The sequence below is a fragment of the Eleutherodactylus coqui genome, chromosome 1, assembly GCF_035609145.1.
Source record: "Eleutherodactylus coqui strain aEleCoq1 chromosome 1, aEleCoq1.hap1, whole genome shotgun sequence".
NCBI lineage: Eukaryota > Metazoa > Chordata > Amphibia > Anura > Eleutherodactylidae > Eleutherodactylus > Eleutherodactylus coqui.
Genome location: NC_089837.1, coordinates 139,472,400 through 139,486,650, shown reverse-complemented (window position 1 = coordinate 139,486,650; position 14,251 = coordinate 139,472,400). Strand labels below are relative to the sequence as shown.

Here is a 14,251-nt window from a genome sequence, read left to right as displayed (position 1 = left end):
TTTTATTATTTATTTATTTTATTTTTTTAACATTGTGGTCAATGGAGGATGGAAACAAACAGAAAGGTGTCAGTTTCTTTCAGTTTCTCCATTTTGTTTTTCTAGTCGTTGAGAAGAGGCTAAATAATGGATTAAAAAAATTATCCTTTTCATTTTCCATTTTCAATAAATTTAAACAGAAAAACAGAAATGAACGTATATTCCAGCAAAGGCATTCACTTGAATGGGTTCATGCACACAAGCAATTTTTCACTCACACCGATGGTCAGAGTCTGAAAAAAATTGCTTGATGTCATATATATATATATATATATATATATATATATATATATATATATATATATATATATATATATATATATATATATATATATATATATATATAACATAAAGGAGATATAATGTGTGTCCCCTGCACGTCAGACGGCACACAGGCGGAGCGTCCATATGCTGTGCAATGCAGGTGGCACACAAGAATCTCAGGCTCAACTTGCATTGCCTGTGTAAAAACATCCTTACACCAGATAAATTTGTAACAATGTGGAATTAAAAGATGTTTTTGGAAAGTTACCATCGATGACCTCTGCTCAGGATAAGCCATAAACAGTTGATTGTCAGGATCCCAGCGATCAGCTGATCCTCCGATTCACTGGCAGTGTAGCTGTGCCTGATGTCCTCATTGGGGTCCAAGGTGCAAGTGTAATAGAAGAATTTGCTCACATTGAAATCAATGGAAGTAAGTAGAGATGAGCGAACGTGTTCGGCTCCGCCCCTTTTCGCCCGGACACCGAACTTCGCGAGGAATTCCGTGTTCGGGCGAAAAAAGTTCGGGGGTCGCCGTGGCAGCGCGGGGGGTTGCGGCGGGGAGTGGGGGGGAGAGGGAGAGAGAGAGGGCTCCCCCCTGTTCCCCGCTGCTGCCGCCCGCGCCGCCGCGCCTCTCCCCGCCCCCCGGCGCCCCCCGAATACTTACGCGCGAACACGGAAGTCCTCGGAAAAGCCGGTGTTCGGGTGCGTAAGTGTTCGTTAAGAACACGTTCGCTCATCTCTAGAAGTAATGCCTTCCATTGCTCTTCCACCTCCTTATTGTGGTCTGAACCAGAAGTTTTAATAAAGGGCATCACTGCTATGAATTTCAGTGGAAGCGTTGCCTTCTATTACACTACCAGTTCCAAATGCGGACGTCCGGCTCGGCTGTACCAATAGCGGGACAGAGGATCAGCGGAGATTTACCTCTGATCAACTACTGATGATCCATGCTGAGGAGAAGTCACCAATGGTAAATTCCCAGGAAACCCCTTTAAAGTCTGCATTATAAAATCATTTCGATTAAAGTTTTGCAACTTTTTGGGTTGAGAAAAAGTTACCGGCAGACATGAAATAATGACAAAAGCGTTCCTCAACACAAGGTAAGAAATCTTTACTGCTCACAAGATCACAGGTTTCTGGCTGAACTGACTTGGCTCTTGTCAGCTGGGTCACATAGTTTGAACATACTAAGCCATTTCCTGCCTCCATATAAAGTCATTTAACAGACTTCGATGCTGCCTTAACTCATTTGGGAAGTTATTTAGTTTACAATGTGTTATCTGTCAGCAATGGTAAACACTTCTAAGTCAAGGGGCATTATACCAATGCTTCATTTCTCACTAATTATGTAATCCTGGGAGAGTCCCGAAAAACAAACTTGTACAGACCACCACAAGTCCGGATTTACCACAGGATTCTGATTAGACGTGCATCCCTATTCACGTCGCAAGGCCTGCTGAAAGCTCAGATACTGCCTCATAGGGTGAGCTACCATTCCAATAGGTGGAGCTGTGGATGATTACTCTATCACTCATTTGCATGACCATCACCATAAAACCGGGAAATTAATGTAGGGTAAAACATTACTTTTATTTAAATGTGGATTTCATTATTTGGATATATCATGTTTAATAACTCAGGCCACTCTCACACATAACGTTGGCAAAACGCCGTGATATACCCACCGTTTTCAGATGCAGGTTACTGCCTCCGACAGCGGGTTTTAACACACCCTATCATTCTGAAGCATGTTAATTGTGACAAAATAGAGCAAACAGCACTCAAAAATTGCGGAGTTAAAAAATGCAGGTCTGTAAGGCCTCATGGAAATCAATGGGAGCCTTGTACTGCGATTCTGGTGGCGTTGTAATTGTGGTAAAAGGCAGATGTGTGAAATTGGCCTTACTGGCTGGACCATCATGAAGGCTGGATGCACACGGACGGAAATTCTGCGTCGGGTTTCCACGTGGAATTTCCACTGCTGCACGCTGCCATAAGATTGCATTGGTTTATGCAATCCTACGCAGACAGTGGTGATTTTGATCACGGAAAACTCGCGTGATAACAATTGGGGCACGTCCTACTTCAGTGTGAGCCTCGCACTCCACATCATCGCTTATTATCGCATGTGTGGCTAAGCGCCAAAAGGCACATCCGCAGAGCAGAGCGAAGACGCCGGACAGGTAAGCAGTGGGTCACGGGTTGCATCCCTCTGCGAGAATCTCACAGTCGGAATCCAACCCAGCCGTCTGCATTCACCCTAAGGCACGCAAGCATAAAAACACATTTGCCCAAAATGGGAAAAAAAAATAATGAAAATGCTAATTTTAGTTAGCATCGTTCATTCCACAAAAACGCAGCACTTAGGCGCTCGTGTGAAGCCAGCCGTAGTCACATAACCATTTATGTCATGCATATCCGTTTGTAAAAGAGTGAAAGGGATAAGAAATATTGAAAAGACGATAAAACACTATTTTGGAGTAAACTGCAAAAAAATAAATAAATAAATAAAAAAGGCACAATTTCACTGATAAATGTTGGTCGGTCCATATTCACAGTCCTATTCTAAGCATAAAAAGTAATGTCCTGCAAATGGTGGGTAACTGAGAAACATACATTCAAAACAATTCCTGGCTGACATCAGTACTCATTTCCAATTTTGGTGTGTAAGCTTTGTTTAAAAATGGTGTATTTAAGAATGGGAGAGGTCACCAGAATTTCATTGTGCTGAGATAATTGGGATGGCAATTCTAGTAAACACCTGAACCAATCAAGAAGGAAATAAGCAAGAACTGTATGTACAGAATACAGCTGCAACAATATTACTTGTTTGGAATCCCTTAAGAAAATAGACTCCCATTATTGCTACAGATAGAAAATACAAATTGCTAATTTATATTCTTTGAGTTTCCTCTCTTTTTTTCTTATTTCAACACTTGGCATACTAAAGTGTGTTATTGTGACTTCCTTAATGAGTCTATAAACTCGCACAGCTGCAATAATGAAATGGCTTAATGAATCAAACAATACAGACTTCCATGGCCACATATTCATGCAGAAAGGATGGGGCTTGTTTACTAAGTAAATATTAGTGGAAACGTTACAAACTCTTTTCAAGAAACATATAATAGTCAATACTGTATATGAAAGACATTGAACAGCGTCTATGTCCAGGTAATAACATCTGCACATTCCTGCCTTGCGCTCCAGAGTCACCTTTCCTACTGTGAGTAGGAAGAGGGTTTTCAACATAGTCAGCTTATCACTGATGTACAGGAACACACACACTTTTCCTTCTGCTCTCCGACATCACTCATGATTTTCAGTCTTGTTTGTTAATCTTACAGTCACTGTCTTAAGTACAGGAGGAAGAAATGTACACGATACCCCACAATAAATCTGATGGCTAGTGAATTAAAGTCTTCCTTTAAAGGGATTGTCTGCAAACATGACAATTTCCCTTTAATAGGACTTGCAGTATTAAAATAACAAGTCAAGCTGTACTTGCCTGTTCTTAAGGCCTCCCTCCCACGGGCGACACGGCATCGCCGCGAGAAAAATCGCATGGCTACGTCTTCTCGCGGGAATACTGAGACTTTGTGGTGCTATATGCGAGGATTTTCGGGGGGAAGGGAGTGGGGGATTTGGCTTGAGATATAAGCCCTACCCTGAAAACGTACCCCAACTGTAGAAGAAAATTAAAAAGAAAAAAAAAAGCATACTTCACCTAAAAGCGCTGTCCAGAGCTTCGCTGCAGCTTATTTCTGTTCCCCAGCACTTGTTTTCTTCATCTCTTCTGGCCAGGGATTAAAAAAATCCCCACCTCCTGGAAGCACTGGCTGTGATTGGCTGATGCTTAGCCAATCACAGCCAGCGTTTGATGAATGCTTGTGATTGGCTAAGCTTCAGCCAATCACAGCCAACGCTTCCAGGAGGCAGGGATTTTTCAATCCCTGGCCAGAGAAGATGAGGGAAAATAGTGTTGAGGACCCGGGGAGAAGATGCGGCTGGAGAGGTGATGTAGGTGTATTTTTTCCCTTGCAGCCAGGAATCAGGGTATAGCTTTGACAGTAGGCTTTCCTACTGTCAAGGTTGCATCACATCACACGAAAATCTCGTTTCCGTGCGATGCAACACAGAAGAAGGCTACCCAGGGAAACATGGGCTACAAACCCTTATGTGTCGCTGGCATATCGCGGACCCGCGAGGTTTGTGTGTCGAGTTAGTGCATGCTACAAAACATCGCATGTGTGAAGTAACCCATAGGAAGGCATGGGCTCCACATACATGCAATTTGTAGCAACGCTACAAAATTGCGCAACTTTGTCGCCTGTGTGAAGGGGGCCTTACTGCCACACTCCCACGGTGGTCCTGATATTTGTTTTGACAGTGGCTGTTAGAGGTCAGGTGACTACTCTAGCCACTCAGAGGCTGCAGCATACCTCACTGTTCTCCTGACATTTGTGCTCATATCATGAGTGATAGCAATATTCCGCCACCGGGAAGTGAACTGTAAGGCTCACCACGGCAAATTGCAGCATGCCGCGATTTGAGTCCCACGAGCGGAGATTTGCTAGGATTCTCCGCTCGTGGACAGGGGGCTGCGCTTTCTATAGCAACACTATGGAAAGTGTGCACTGCATTACTTGTGGCCGGATTATCGCCATGAGTAAAGCAATGCACTATCGTCCGTGGACAGGAGCCCTTAGGAGCAAATTTGGCCACTGCGTATTTACTGTGGGTTTTCCATTGCGGAATGCCCGTTGTGTGAAGCTGGCCTAAGAAGTTCTTCTACTTCTCTATCTCGATCACCAAAATAAACTAAGAAACTGGCTGTTGGGACTTTTTAAAATGTTTTTTTTGGATTCTGCTGACCAGCTACTAGGTTCAATGGTATTCTAACTGAATGAACATTGGTCAGATCTTCATAGTTTAGAATCCTATATGTTGGTCAGAAGATAATCATTTCTTCAGTAATACAGTATCATTTCCTTTAATGGTTATCAAGGACACCGCTTTGTAGCCACTGCTGTGCACCCATGCATTCTTGTGGTGCTCACTGTGGACATGCTTCACTAAGAAAACATGTTAATAATCATATAAAATATAGCACAGAATTCCATCAAATTTCAAGATCATAAGTCAGTGCTGTTCGAGCTGAAATTTTCCATTAAAAAAATTAGAGATGCAGCATAAAAATAAGACAATAAATGTGGCTTTCAGGAAGAGTAAGTGATACAGCAGCCCACACGTGTTCATTATCGTATTGTTGATCTAGCAGAATGAGCTCCCACACTCAACATCATCTGGTGTTTTTGGATTACACTCAAACCAATGACCTTATACAAAGTCAAATAGTAATTTTATATTGTAAAGCACCCATAAAATTAAGGTGCACATCAGCCAGCAGAAAGAACAATTGAGGAACTCCACAATTTCATGTAAAGGCTTGAGTACAAGTTCCCTATACAATTATGCAACGGAACATATCCCTCGACGTAACATTTACTTTGGGGAGGTAAATATCTGTCCTGGTTATGTGACTGACACACAAGTGTTTAGTGTGTTATTGTTGCAATACAGTAATTACAAACATTCATCCCATGACCAAAACACATTTGTATCACCTAGAAGTAAAGAAGGGTGCTACTGAGTTACAGCAAGCAAAGATTCTGAATAGTGTAAAGAACTGATACAAAAGTATATTGGAAAGTTTATCATTTTAGCTATACAATACATGAGCTTCATTTGCTAAAACAGTAATAACCTTGGAAAGTTTTGTTCCTTAGCATTTTCTCTACCAGTAGCTAGGAAGCAGCATGTGGCTCATAGTCCCTATGCATGTGACTGGGCAGCTGTTGGCAACTGCAAGTACCAGGACGCACCAAGGACACTAGAGTGGCTATAGTATTACTGAAATGTGTACCAGGACTACGGCTAGTTTTACATTAGTCTTCTTTGCAGTATGTTTTTCATTCATACATTTTTATGTGATTCAAACTGATGTCAATGTGCTATTTTTTATTCCTTTTTTAAAAATTCATCATTGAAGTCAATGGGTGATGGATCGAATAGAGTAAGGTTGGCGTTTCCACATGGTGCTTTTATTGCATTTCTAGGACGCTTTGTCCCTTTTTGATGTGTTCGTTGGACACGAAAAAGGCAATCTGAAAGCCACGTGAATTTTACTGTAAAACAAAAGCAGTTCTGCATTGCGTTTTTGGCCGAGTGGCTTCTACAGTTGAGGCACACTGAAACCATACAATTGACTTGTAGCGTCTGATGTCTGAAAACCATATTGCAAGACCATGTTGTTTCACGTTAAAATGCATGTAGTTCTCAGAGTACAATATTGGCCCTAGAAAATCGGACTTATATTGCACTCTTAACATGGGATTTTACTGCGACTGTCCAGGTGCCATCTAGGTGGCATCCACAGGAGCACCTAAAGTGAGGATCCGCACTACTTCATTGCAATTTGATATCACTAAGGGGGGTTTCACACGAATGGATGTGAATTTTGCATTCTGCGATCGTGGTAATATGCGGGTATTGAAATGCGTGGACTTTCGCCGGTTCGATCACTCGCCAGTTAGAATTGAGTATTTCGTGAGTGGAAGAAAAATTGCAACATGCTCCATTTTAGCATGGATTCCTCAAGTATCGGTTCCATTTATTTCTATGGATGCGTGCAATCTGCAGTTCATACGCAATTGACATTGCATATCTACTGCAGATTTCCTTGCAGCTTGCTTGGAGACCAGGCAGAAAAGCAGGAATAGGAAGAGAGACACAGACAGAGAGAGATACAGACAGAGAGACAACTCATTCACATGAGTGTGGAATTAAAAGTTGCAACTGCAGCTGTGGAAAAATTGTCCCGAGCTTCAGACGCAATCTTTCCATGCCAAACGGAAGGTGCTGAAAATATGCGCCGCTGAAGAGAGAGAGGAGAGGACCGTGGCTTCCGTTCATCTCCATGTTGATGGAGGGGTTCCCTTGCAGGGGAGATGAAGGGGGAACCCCTCCAGCCATGCAGCTGGTGAATCCCTTCATCATTCCTTCAGGGTAATCCCTCCAGCCATGCTCCTGGGGAATCCCTTCATCACCCCTGCAGGGGAACCCCTCCAGCCAGGCTCCTGGGGCATCCCTTCATCTCCCCTGCAGGGAAACCCCTCCAGCCAGGCTCCTGGGGCATCCCTTCATCTCCCCTGCAGGGGAACCCCTCCAGCCAGGCTCCTGGGGCATCCCTTCATCTCCCCTGCAGGGGAACCCCTCCAGCCAGGCTCCTGGGGCATCCCTTCATCTCCCCTGCAGGGGAACCCCTCCAGCCAGGCTCCTGGGGCATCCCTTCATCTCCCCTGCAGGGGAACCCCTCCAGCCAGGCTCCTGGGGCATCCCTTCATCTCCCTTTTCCGGTCTGAGGTAGGAGTGGTTTGAAAAAACAAAGTCTGCTAATTGGCAACCCTACTAAAAGGTACCGCCCTGGGCACTATAACAAATGGCTTAGGAACAAATGCAACCATGTACCTATACCATGCTTAGAATATGTTTGCAATAACATCAATTACCAGCATATATGATCATAATTCAGAACTTCTAAGGCGAGTCAAAGAAGTAAGGTGTTATAAGGAACATGTAGCTCACAAGCCACTGGTTGGAACTATCGCTGTAAAGTATATGATATACATTAAATCAGCTGTATTCCTAGTTTTTGCATATCAGACTTTTAGTGTTCGATTCTTTACAGTCTTTCAGATTTCTACATACGTTTTTGTACACACAATCCCAATATTTAATCCACACAGCAACAAACTGAATTGTTGTATTCTTTACTGTGTGGGTGTATTACACTCTGCCTCTTCATGGAAACTAACATTTTGATAATACACAGATGAGTTTTAATCGTAGAATAAACGTCAAATGAGGACATACTAGGGAAAAAATGCAGGAGAAAAAAAAAACAACAAATAGAGAGTAAAGGATTTTTAGATTATTAATGACATACAAGATTTTGGCCATATAACAGAGTGAAAGAGCCAGGCAACAATCCAAGTATTGCTCCGATGTTGCTTTTACAGTTTAAAAAATTGGTATACATGCTGAGCCTGAATGAATACATGCAAATACTCCATCGCTGACCTATCGACCATATATCTCATATAATAAAACTCCTAAAGAAATGAACAACAGATGTCTCAGACCACCATTCCAGACTGTACATGTACTCGTTTCCATAAAATAGTATTTATAACACACATTGTTAACCTTACATACGGAAAGACTTTGTTAAGGCAGCAGACCACACAGCAATGTATAAAGCGTCAAATAGAGGAGTTTCTAAATAAAAGTGGAAAAACGTAGATCAAGATGACAGCTGGCAGCACACTATGGTGCCATTATTAACTTTTTTTATTCCTACTTTAACTTAAACAAAATAAAAAAAAATTGCATTAAAGAAACTTGTTATTCACTGTGTGTACAGGGCCTAATGCTGACATGTAGTAGAATAGCTCTATTCAGGCATTCCCTCCTGCTTAGCCAATCAGAGTGCGCGAACCACTTTACAATTGACCGTAGATCAATGCTGAGCCTACATCATCCCAAGTCATTCTCACCACAACAGTCATATTTAGAAATCTAAAGGGGAAGTGGCTACAATGTGAAAAAAAAGAAGAAGAAAAAAAAAGAGGCCAGGGGTGACCACTAGACACCGGCTGCAAGACTGCTAGTTCCTAAGTGCCTTCATGGTTTTTATGCCAAAGTCATTATACAAAAAAGATGAGGTTAACCAACTTGTGGAGCACATGTTAAAATAAGAAAGGCTACCCTTGGTGCATAAAGTACTGGCTCTGAATGTACTGTACATTATTGGGTTTTTTTACTAACAGCTTTGACTCAAATTAGTGTGCTAGATAAACGTGGACATATCACAAATAAAAGGGGGAAGCTTATACTAATATCATAATTTACTCACATTATATATTAAGTATCTATGTTGGCCTAAAATACACCAAGGGATGTACACACAGTTCTGATCAGATCAAGCCAGGAGGAAAGGTAAGGGAGAACACGTCCGAATAGAGCTGCATGCAAATTATTTCTTTTGTGCATTTGTGATAACTTATTAAGGGTGCTTTCACATAGGCAGGAATTATTCCGCCTGGACGTACCGCGAGACAGTGCTTAAGATGCCGCTGCAGAATTCCGCGCCAAAATCCTTACGACTTTGATGCAGAATTGGTTGCAGATTTGAGCCATTTTTAATTTTGCATCAAAATATGCAGGTAGCCCTGCAGATTGTGGTGTGGAATTTACTGCATGTTGTGGTGCGTAATATGGGGGCTAATTCCACCCACGTGAAAGCACCCCAAGTCAGTAAGTTTACATAGAGTCCTATGAATAAGGGCGGCTTCAGACGGACATATTTGTGAGCACAATATGCACTGACTAGAACTCATTGATTTCAATGGGTTCGTTCACAAGTGCATATATAGCGTGCGCATTTCAGGCACGCAAAAAAGAAAGCATGCTCTATCTTTCTGCGTATTTGTGCACCAAAAGTCCCCATAGAAGTCAATGGGATCGTGTGCATACTGCTGTGTGAAGTCCCTCTAACTGCACACAACATACCGCAATGAAACGCTGCTGTGCCTATAAACCAGACTACATCTTTTGCTTGGAAGAAAAACAAAATCGGTCATGAATAGACTAAGTGAATATTTACATGGGCGTATGCAATTTCCGTCCATAAAAAATGCACTGTTTTTATTGCGTGTGTATGTGCGTGTTACATGTGTTTTTGCTGCATGTGTGTGTCTTTTACTTCCATGTTGAATCCGTTTATCACCCGCTTTTTAGACGCACAAAAAATAAAAATACAAGAAGGCCCAAGTGATGTTGGTTTTGTCACAGCCCACAGAAAAACAGAAAAAGGTTGTGCAAAAAAACCCAAAAACTAAACTCTAAACTCAGGGCGCAAGGATGCTAACGTGTGTTTGCTGGGTTTTTTTATGCACCCACAGACTGTAATTGGCGATTTTGGTCCAGGAATACGGGCTAAAATAGGACATGCTGGGATTTTTTTTTTTTACATCGGTCTGCATTAAAAAACAAAACAAAAAAAACCACGTCTTAATGCACCAATTTCATTCACAGGGTGCGTCTCTCCTGTCTGTATTCAATGAGCAAACAAAATACAGACTGATTACAAGCAGAAAATATGCCTATGTGAATGTTAACCTGCTTTAAAAGCACAATAGTAATAGATCACAGTGAGATTATGTAACCTCTGATGAGCCAAGGCAGACTGGGCTCCTACTCCAGCAGTACTCGGTTATATAATATTCCTATGTGAAAACAGTGGTATACACAGCCCATAATATCAGCCAACACTGAAATCATAGCATCTTTAAAAACAATCCAATATTACATGATCACAGCATACAAAACACAAGGATTCTTCTTGGACTTAATCCGGAGTATTTCTGCATTCACCCATTATATACATGCCAGGAATAAAGTTGTATATGAGCAATGCGTTTGGTTTATTTATTGGTATAAATTAACCAATCATTCCACTTACAGACTACTCGTTGAGCCAACTGTAGACTAGGAAACAGCAACCACAATAACCATAAAACCACAAGAACCTTGGCAATAACTTGCAAATGTTGCCAATTTTATGAGACGCTCATACAGAAAGGAACTCGCACATACTTGCAAACATAGACACGTAAAAAACTGTGGCATTAGCTTGTCATATTTATCTATAGCCTCCCAATTACCATCACATACATAAATATGTTGCATTTTAACTCATTTGTTTTATAAACACAAGTCATATATAATAAATACAGAAAAGCTACACAAAACAAAAACTTTCAAAGTTAAAAAAAGAAAAACTGGAGCAAATATGAGAATGGTCCAATTCATATTCCTAATGTATTCACATTTATAGGGAAATATATCTAACCCCACTGGACAGGAAACACAAACACAGCCAAGGGCAGCCAGTCTGCTCCATAAACTAGCAGCTCTGTCATTTAAAATAACTGTGAGACTGTTTGTCAGCGACTTCAAAGATGATACAGAAATATTCCATCCTGCAGGCATTCCTTCCTGTAGGTGGCGTGTCACAGCTTCATACTTCCCTCCTGCTAGAACTTTACCTACCTATATACAAAATTGCATTTTGTATCAATGACTGGTGTCCAGAATAACGATAACTGTTTGTTTTGGGCTCCGCATCATAACTCACAGGACAGACATCATGCTGTTCCAAATGACATAATGACCACAAGTTATGCAAGCAAATTATGTTGGAAGTCAAATTAACACAGATGATTACTAGAGCTGGTAACATATAATAATGACTTATTACTGCCATTTAAATGACAGTCCATATGAAATAATACAGATCTGCCATTAGATTTTGGGAAGCCGCTACTGATCATGGGAGATTTGGTGGCACTGTATACTCCATTACTAGAAATCATATGTGCAGCTTAGACTTATAGTAAGCTATAGCATTAGTCAGTAACATTTAAAGTCTCCATCGCCAGCTGATAAATATTCCTTGCTACATCATAGTATGCCTGATTTTATATGAATGCTCAAAACTATTATGAAAAGAGTAGATTATGACGCTACAAATAACAAAAGTCATTGGGGAAATGGATACAAAATTCTGTCAATGAGCAACAAGTAGTTATTTCAAGACACAAAGTATCTAGAAGAGCAGATGTCCTGTCATAGACTGCATGTCTGCAGAAGTTACAGCAGAGATTCAGAATGCCGTGCCTTCATTTCTCCAATGTGCCCCCTGGATCCAGACATTTGCACTGTCTTTCCAGATAGCTGGAGGCTTCAGATTCTTTACAATTTTTTTTTATAGGAGGAGTTTTCTTTGCCTTCACCTGAGTGACATCTGGCAAAACTGTGTGCCAGACAGTACGTGCTGCACAAGAAGCCTCCTTCATCCCCAGCCTCTTCCCTGTGTCTGCCTTAGGCCATACATTTCTCCTGCTCTCCTGTTTGTTTTCCCACAAGTCTTCCTAGAGGTTAATTGCAACTATTGACAGGGGAAACATTAAGAAATGTCATCCCTGACAATGTATGTTACTGCAACCTCTGCACAGGGGGGAGTCAACCATGCAGCCACTCACAAGTGATGACAGCCAGCAGCCATAACCCAACTGTTGCATACAGCATATTGCTGACATATCAAAGCAATGTCACAAGTTAGGTATAAAGCTGCATTTTTATTTGTTTCACCATTTAAAAAAAAACAAAAAAAAACACAGCATGACTTTTTTTCTGCCTTGCTACAGTATTGCTATTATTTTCTATTAGGCAAATACAGATGCCTAGTAGAAAAATCCAAACAATGCGGAAGCAAATACTGATGACATACGGTTGTAACGTCATCTATAACACTTCCGTAATATGGATCCGTATTAAGTACGTATTACAGTACGCTCGTCTTACGGGTGCGTTTACAGGTCGATTTTTTTCGCAGATTTTGGTGCAGCAAGTGAATTGAAATTGAAGGGGTGAAATCTTCCAAAGATCTGAACCAAAATCTGCGACGTGTGAATGCACGCAGGCCACAGGCTGTAAAAGATAATGTTCATACTAGGCATCAATTATCATTGCTACTAGGACAGCAAAATGATTAAATACATTATATTGATCTTAGCATCTTTACATATTCAACTTATCACTAATCTGAACCGCATCGCCATTGTAGCACCCAATGTAACAGTTTATGATCATTTATAGTGCTGCCACACCGTACACACAACAGTCATGAATTTTACATCCGGCATGAAATGATTCGCTACATCAAAATTCCTTTTTCTCTCCATCACAAAATTAGCAGAATTCATGCCCACCTATGCCAGTTTTGCTCTCATGCCAACCCCTTCCTGGCTGGGCTAAAGTTCTGAACAGTCAGCATCCAGCACTAGGACTAGGGTTAAATCCCCAGCAGCCCGGTGTGTGTGCAGAGCACAGTGAGATTTGGCAGGGAGTGCACAATAAGTGATCCACAGCCAGATGGAAGAGAGTCAGAAGACTGCAGAAAGACACAGGGATCAGGCGGAGAGCCTTCCTGGAATGCTAGGGTATGATGGAGGGAGCTCCCACTCTTCTTCCCCACATCTCCAGGCACACAGGACCCTTACAGGGTAGATGACTCATCCCCTGGAGCAAATGTCACCAGTCCTTGCCTGTCACTAGTTGGGGATTCTCCTCCAGCCTGTGCCCTTAGGGAGGGTGGCGAGCCCAGACATGACAGCCTGGCACAGGAATGAGAGTGGGATGATGAGCGCTGACTGGCACATCCCAGGATAGTGCAACTGGCAGCAGCCCCCATCAGTCATGTGCCCCGGATGCCAGGCTGCTCAGTGGCATGCTGAAGAACAGCTAGCGGATCTACAATTACTGGAAACTTTTTATTGCATGGTGTTATGAGCCAGGCAAGCAGCGCAGCGGCGGCAGCAGTGTATGAGCGGGACGTGGATGCAGGCAGCGAGCGGTCTGTTACCTTATGTAGCGCTGTAATGGGGGGGGGTTGGACAGCAGGTCGCTCGCCGTGCGCAGCTACTCCAGTAATCCCTGCCAGCATGAGACTAGGAGAGCAATGAGGGGCCTCCCAGCCCAGGCTGCTCAAGGAGCGACCTCCAGACCACGCCACGCCCTGCCCGACTCTGATTGGTCGGGTACTGTGCTGCAGACCAGGCCCCGCCCCGTCAAGGCGCTGGACTGTGAGGCGGCCGGGCAGGGGTTAATAATGACTGTGAGGCGCGGAGTCCGGGCGGATGTTCCCGCCATCATGGATGGAAGGGCCACCATCCTGGTCCGGGCTCCGCGGCTGGTCACCTCCCCTCTGTGTACGGGAGGGGTCGTTACTCAGTCTGTAATGGCTTCTATCCCCTGTACA

At 42.6% G+C, this 14,251-nt stretch overlaps 1 protein-coding gene across 2 annotated transcripts in view; it reads right to left on the bottom strand.

The window, feature by feature from the left end:
* Positions 1-13,954, bottom strand: part of FNDC3B (fibronectin type III domain containing 3B) — a 280,111-nt gene extending 266,157 nt beyond the window's left edge. The window contains exon 1 of one of the 2 annotated variants that reach the window (XM_066601243.1): positions 13,856-13,954. The gene's annotated coding sequence lies outside the window, so the exon portion shown is untranslated. The remainder of the gene's footprint in view (positions 1-13,855) is intronic. The other variant, XM_066601235.1, reaches the window with a different exon arrangement.
* Between the last annotated feature and the right edge of the window lie 297 nt (positions 13,955-14,251).